The 7,540-nt window shown below is 33.6% G+C and overlaps 1 long non-coding RNA gene across 1 annotated transcript; it reads right to left on the reverse strand.

Moving 5' to 3' along the window:
* Positions 1 to 720: 720 nt before the first annotated feature.
* Positions 721 to 7,333, reverse strand: LOC145675910 (uncharacterized). Its single transcript, XR_014129238.1, has 2 exons — positions 6,888 to 7,333; positions 721 to 1,880 (listed from the first exon to the last, which is right to left on the reverse strand). It is a non-coding gene; the product is annotated as an uncharacterized LOC145675910 (long non-coding RNA).
* Between the last annotated feature and the right edge of the window lie 207 nt (positions 7,334 to 7,540).

Raw genomic sequence — 7,540 nt, forward strand, 5'->3', positions numbered from 1 at the left:
TTTCACCTTAATTTCCACTCATCAATCATCATGACATATGCTCATGCATAACTATATTAAACAATATTTGAAAAATGAAATGAAATCTTTGAGTTTTACGTCCCACGGTTATGCCGGTTAGTCTAAAGGAGACGGTAAAACAATATTTGAGTTTTTAAAATATAACACTAAAAGTAACACTCCTCATTGAATAAAAGTATCATTTAAAGAAAAAGGAACATGCACACAGAGAACATTAATAGAAAAAATAACTTTATTGTTCACAGTTTACTTATGCAATGTAACGTGCTCTCGTTATAAAACTGAAGCTCGTTCGTGGAGACTCTAGCTATTTTAATATAGGCTAGGACACGTTTCACGTAAAAATAAAATTGTTCTATATACGTACCTTTTAGTAATAATCATCAATGATAAGACGATTCCAGAATATTGAAAGTTATTCAACAAACACAGGGCAACCATAAATTTAGGCAAAAGTATATTTGCGAAATAATAAGATTTTTAAGTTCTTTTTACTAATAACTTTATAAACGTCTTCAAAATATATTCCAAAAAGAAGATACGAAAAGTTTCTCAATACACACATTTAACAAGAACTGTAGACTGTTCCATTTAAACAAGCACTTGGCATAATTCATAATCGAACATTAATGTTTTAAATACTACACTAGTTCCGAAATAATTCACTTGTTACTTTTAATATTACTTCTTTTAGTCAGTAAAGATGATTTCTTCAAAACATATATATAATTCAAAAAACAAACTCACCTTAATCATGTTATACCAAGGCGATTGTAATATGTGCACTCATATACGCCATGATCAAAGACCACCGGCTAATCTTGGACAATAACTTCTCACGATAATATCACTATTAAATATAATTCTTTTAATAAATAACGAAATGCAATTCACTTCAACTTCAAAAATACTTCTTTCCTATATATATATATATTGCAAATGTAATGCTATTTTACTTTTCGAGTAGCCCATCTAACTTTCGCAAACGAGTTTATACACTTTTACAACTTCTGGAATTCCAACTCTCCACTTTAGTCATTTTAGTCTGAATGACCTCAACGTCACCCAGAGGGCTAGAGCAAGAACAAGTAGTTCCCAATATTGCCAGATATGGCGCTTTAAAATCGCATATCTGGTTGCATAGCCGTTTCAATAGAAATAGGGAAGAAAAAAAAAATCGGAATGTCAATACGGTACACATATCACTCACCCCACATAAAAAGTTGACAAACTTTTTAAATACCCGATCATTTTACAAATACCGTATTGAAAGTTATGAATAGGAAATTTATCGTCAGTTTTACACGTCATGTTGAATTAGTATCTATAACTACCTTTCTACCCCAAACCTACTAACTACCACCACATACCAACAACTCTCATTCATCCAAAAGAAAAAGATAACAAAACTAAAGAAAAAAAACTATCCTCCAAAAATCATTCTCACACCGACTCATCCTTCTACTTACACTATCCAAGTTAGTAAATTTGAGTCCAAGGTCGGACTATTCATAACCTTTACAAAATAATATAATTTTCAATTTATAATATGTATTTATATTATAAATTACTCTTATTCTTAATATCAATTAGGTGAGTTTTTTTTTTTTTTTAAACATTTCATATTCTAAAAATATAAATTTACAGATACATACTTGTGTGTCTTCAGTATATATAATTACATATTTACATCGCTAATATCTCAGGTTTTCGACTTGTCTCCAGGGCGATGCTCCACCAAAAATCCAATTGACGTTTACAATCCAGTCAAATTTGCGTTCTCTTACATACATTTAATTACAATCCTCTAAATCCGCGTACATTAAAATGTATACATTTTCTTTATATTAATCCCAGGCCTGGAATTAAAAAATTTATATTAAAATTCACATATAATTATCACACACACATATATATAAATAGATAGTTTTCCCGAAATTATAACCATATAATTATAGCTTAATGATACTAATTAATAGGACTTAATTTAGTTTAATCATACATTCAATGACTAGAGTTTAATATATATATTCAATTTCCTACAATTCTTCTACCCTCTCTAAACAGTTTAATCATGTCAATATGAACCTTACGCACATCATTGTTGTTATCTACCGCTCGCACCTGGACAGTATTCCTTCCCAACCAGCGCTCAATAAAAAATGGCCCCAGCCATTTTGGGCATAATGACTTAGTTCTTTTATCTTTCAAAGATGACTGAAATTGAGCTTTAATCAATATCTTATCTCCTACTTCATATGTATTAGGAAGTCTTCTTTTATCATACAATTTTTTCTTTCTTTGCCATGCCCTCTCCATATTTTCTAAGGCTGTCTTCCATATTTGAGGATCTTTAGTATAAATTTCCTCCAACCTTACATTCCACCGTATATCTAAAGGGTCACACAGATTGTATGTAAAAACCATTTCCATGGGACTACATTTTGTATCTTCGTGTATAGCTGAATTAATAGAAAATTCTATTTCCCATAATCCTCTATCCCATTTACTCTGTTTATCATTGAAGTAAATTCTTAACGAATTTTTAATAGTCGAGACATATCTTTCACTCGGATTCGAAGCAGCGTGATAGGGAGCAATTCTAATGTCCCTTATCCCATTTCCATAAAGGAAATCCCTAAATTTTGCAGAAGTAAACACTGAATGATTATCATGCGCTACTGAATAACAAAATCCGTTCCTACACATTAACTTATACAGTTTATTAATAATACACTGACTCGACAAAACTTTGATGGGTTCTAGAAAAATTCTTTTGGAAAAAGAATCAACTATTATCAAACAATAACGTCCCGAACGACTCTCTACCATTGGTCCCAAAAGGTCCATTTGCCAACAACCATTAACCATTTTTTCATATTGAGATACTAACTGTCCCTGGGGTTTCACGTTAGAACTTTTATTTAATTGACACTCTCTGCAAGTAGATACAAAATCCCTTATTTGTTGGACCATTCCCGGCCATGTAAAGCGCGCAAATATTTTTCCAATTGTTCTTTTTATCCCACAGTGCGATCCGGGCAAAATATTAGAATGATAGAATTGAATGATGCTTTTTGCTAAAGTCGTCGGAAGACATACTTTATAAGGGTTTCTAACTGCCCTAGTTTTCTTGCATAATATCCCCCGTACCAACTTATATCCCTCAACAGTCTTTTTCGCTTTTAGTTGTTTTATAATTTCTTTCAGATCCGGATCATTTTCTTGATGTTCGTTGATGGCTATATTGGCACAAGGCATATTCCATAAATTTATCAAAAAATAATTAGTTACCTGTTCCTCATGTGATGGGTTAACATCCATCTCCTCAAAATTATTACTATCGTACAACCTTGATAGAAAATCGGCTGAAATATTTAAATTTGTTGAAATTGATTTAACAACAAAATTAAACGAAAAAAGACGATACAATAATGAACCATAACGCTTGACTCTTTTCATATTCTTTATGGCATATACTAATCCCGCGTGATCAATACGCAATTCAAACTGTGAATGCAAATAGGTACTATACCGTTCCATCAATTCCACCGCCGCCATCATTTCAAGTAAATAAATAGGTTTATTTAAATCATATTTCTTGAGGCGACGACTAAAAAACCCAACCGGTAACAAGTTACCTTCCTCATCATATTGTTGAACTACGCCGCCCAGACTCTTGAGTGACGCATCCGCATTCAAAATAAACTTCTTATTTAAGTCAGGAAGCTTCAACATTATGTGTGTTTCAAACATGAGTTTAATATCGTCTAAGGCTTTCTGTTGTTCGTGCCCCCAAACAAATTTTACAGAAGCACTCCTTAAACGATTAATAGGTTCCATTATTTCATGAAATTGGGGAACAAACTTGCCATAATATTGTAGAAAAGAGCTAAGCGAAATTAAACTTTTCCTATTTTTAGGAGCTGGTAATTTACGAATTACTTCAACCCGTGCTGGGTCCATATACATTTTTCCATTTTCCAAAGGCAACACTAATTCATTTTGAACTAAATCAATTTGCGCCTGTATAGATTTAAGTTCATTAATACCCAAGATGAAAGGTGGATTTAAACTATTAATAAGAAAAAACTTCATTTTGTAAACCCGCTTTTGAAATTTAAGATGCAGCATAACACACTGATTGAGTGTCACTTTGCTCTGATTCACCCCCACACCAGTAAATTTCTCATTGTAAACTGCTATAGGTCTAGCTAAACTTTTATTCCACTCATCAAATATTTGTTTACTGACCAATGAGGCGGAAGAACAAGTGTCCACACAACCTAAATATTGTTTACCCATTATATAAGCCGGAATAAAAGCTGCCACTAAATTTCTTTGATCACGACATGAATAAGGTTTTCTAGTCTTTGTCCAACTATAAGGATCACAACCCACTTTGGCTGTACATCCACCCTCATCGCATGTTTCGACTCGAACTCCGGTCTCTGTCATACAAGTCAATGAATTCAACTGTTCACTGCCTTCATTAAATTCACCTACACCATCTCTAACCTTCTCATGGTCTATATTTTGAACTCCTTTTCTACCCCCAACACTGGGTCTCTTATAATCCTTTCGATAATTCACATAATTCCCCCTATTCCCTGCAAAGCGTTCATTAATTTGGGAAGAATTATGGTCCATCTGACTCACACCACTTCTCGCATATCTAAAATCCAACAACTGAGACTTATCACCAACTTTATTTTCTTGCTTAAATAAGGGCGAGCGATGCTTAATGTTATAATTCTTTTCCAGCACTCGATCCTCTTTACCACGCTCCCTTTTATAAATACCATCCGGCCCCCTAGTCGGGGAAAGAGCCGTGTTCAAGGACAAAAAGTTTTTTGTTTCACCTAAACATTCCTTCTGAGAATTTATAAACTGTCTATTTTTCCCCACGAAACCATCATCCTGCGGATATCGAACCCCTTGATCACTCATATGAGTAGAAGACCCCAATCCCTCTGCAAAGCGTCCTGCTGGAGTCCTACTCATATTCACCTTTACCATTTGTTTATTTAATAAGGACTGTTTATACGCTTTACAAGTCGCCATTCGATGGTTCGCACCACAAAAATAACAATTAATTTGTTTCTTCATTCCACTATCAGCTCTAGTAAAATTTATCATTGAATTGTATACTTCAACATTCCTATTATATGTCTCGTAATTATGGATATCAGCCATCAGTTCCCTCAAAGACTCCGGTTGTCTATATTTATACATATCAAATTTTATTTGTGGTTTCATTCCACTTACCACTATATCCAATACCTCCCTTTCATTTATTCGGCCATAACAAACTTTATGATAATCCACAATTTTATTTACGTATTCAAGAATGTTTTCATTAGGTTCTTGCATTGCATTCAAGAATCGTATAGTCAAGTCCCGTTTACCTAATGGAGTGATGAGCTTCCTAAACAAGTAACTACTTATGTCTGTCCATTGTCTCGTTTGCTCATATACATGCAATAATTCATTATTTAAACGCCCCTGTGATTTACTCAAAGCAGCTAACAATACTGCTTCAATCGGAAACAAACCACCCTTTATTATATTATAAACAGTGACCATAAAACGAAACAAACCGACATCACTTTTACCGTCTGTAAACGGAATTTGCTTTATTTTCTCACTAAAAAGAGCACTTGTTGTATTAACAGCAATCTTATCAAAATTAATATTGAAAGGAAAAAACCTCTGATTAATATGCGAAGTTTGATTTTCTTGCTCCGATTTTAACTCACGACCAAAAGGCACAAATGGATTTTTATTCTCTTTTTCTTTTTCCTCCTTTATAAAATCAGCTGTTTCACCACTACTAATGTGCACTGAATGGAATTCCTTCACACCACTGCTACTACCTGATAACAAGGGTTGAGTTACGTCATCGTACACGTGCAGCTGCCTTCCCGTTCCTGACTCGACACCTGCTACACAACTGCTTGAATAGCTAACACTATTAATTGAAGGACTCTCCTCCCTCCACATTTCGTCCTCCAGATATGATAGATCCCAATGACCTCGAGCACATTCAGGGATTACAATTCCTTCATCGCCTCCTACACAACCATTTAAAAAGAGTTGTGACCTAGTATTTTCCATATTTTTACCACGTATTAGACTCACTATTACAAGCAACAGGAAAAAAGGAAAAGAAAAGTACCGGACTCCTTTTAACAATAAATGATCCATAAGCCACTGCCAGAAACCGTCAAACCGGATTTAATCACTTTCCACATATCCATATTATTTCATCAATACTATAATTTTTATAATTATATCGTCCTTTTTCCTCAACTCTATTTATATATATATGCCACTTGGTACGTACATATATTAGTGCATTCAGACTAAAATTTTTGTGTAACGTGCTCTCGTTATAAAACTGAAGCTCGTTCGTGGAGACTCTAGCTATTTTAATATAGGCTAGGACACGTTTCACGTAAAAATAAAATTGTTCTATATACGTACCTTTTAGTAATAATCATCAATGATAAGACGATTCCAGAATATTGAAAGTTATTCAACAAACACAGGGCAACCATAAATTTAGGCAAAAGTATATTTGCGAAATAATAAGATTTTTAAGTTCTTTTTACTAATAACTTTATAAACGTCTTCAAAATATATTCCAAAAAGAAGATACGAAAAGTTTCTCAATACACACATTTAACAAGAACTGTAGACTGTTCCATTTAAACAAGCACTTGGCATAATTCATAATCGAACATTAATGTTTTAAATACTACACTAGTTCCGAAATAATTCACTTGTTACTTTTAATATTACTTCTTTTAGTCAGTAAAGATGATTTCTTCAAAACATATATATAATTCAAAAAACAAACTCACCTTAATCATGTTATACCAAGGCGATTGTAATATGTGCACTCATATACGCCATGATCAAAGACCACCGGCTAATCTTGGACAATAACTTCTCACGATAATATCACTATTAAATATAATTCTTTTAATAAATAACGAAATGCAATTCACTTCAACTTCAAAAATACTTCTTTCCTATATATATATATATTGCAAATGTAATGCTATTTTACTTTTCGAGTAGCCCATCTAACTTTCGCAAACGAGTTTATACACTTTTACAACTTCTGGAATTCCAACTCTCCACTTTAGTCATTTTAGTCTGAATGACCTCAACGTCACCCAGAGGGCTAGAGCAAGAACAAGTAGTTCCCAATATTGCCAGATATGGCGCTTTAAAATCGCATATCTGGTTGCATAGCCGTTTCAATAGAAATAGGGAAGAAAAAAAAAATCGGAATGTCAATACGGTACAGCAAATAACACGTAAGCATTGTTTCAATGTTTTTTTGGTCGCTAAGTCATTGTATGAAGAGAGAGCCCTCTCCACATCGACATTCGAAACTGATATGTGCATTAGTTGGAGACACTTCCCAGCGATTTCTCATTGCTCATCTAACATAGCCAGCAACACTCCTTCCACACTAACCACTTCACCAGTAGATACCGTTTGGAGC

This window comes from Thermobia domestica, chromosome 18 (assembly GCF_964235325.1).
Source record: "Thermobia domestica chromosome 18, izTheDome1.hap1.1, whole genome shotgun sequence".
Taxonomy (NCBI): domain Eukaryota; kingdom Metazoa; phylum Arthropoda; class Insecta; order Zygentoma; family Lepismatidae; genus Thermobia; species Thermobia domestica.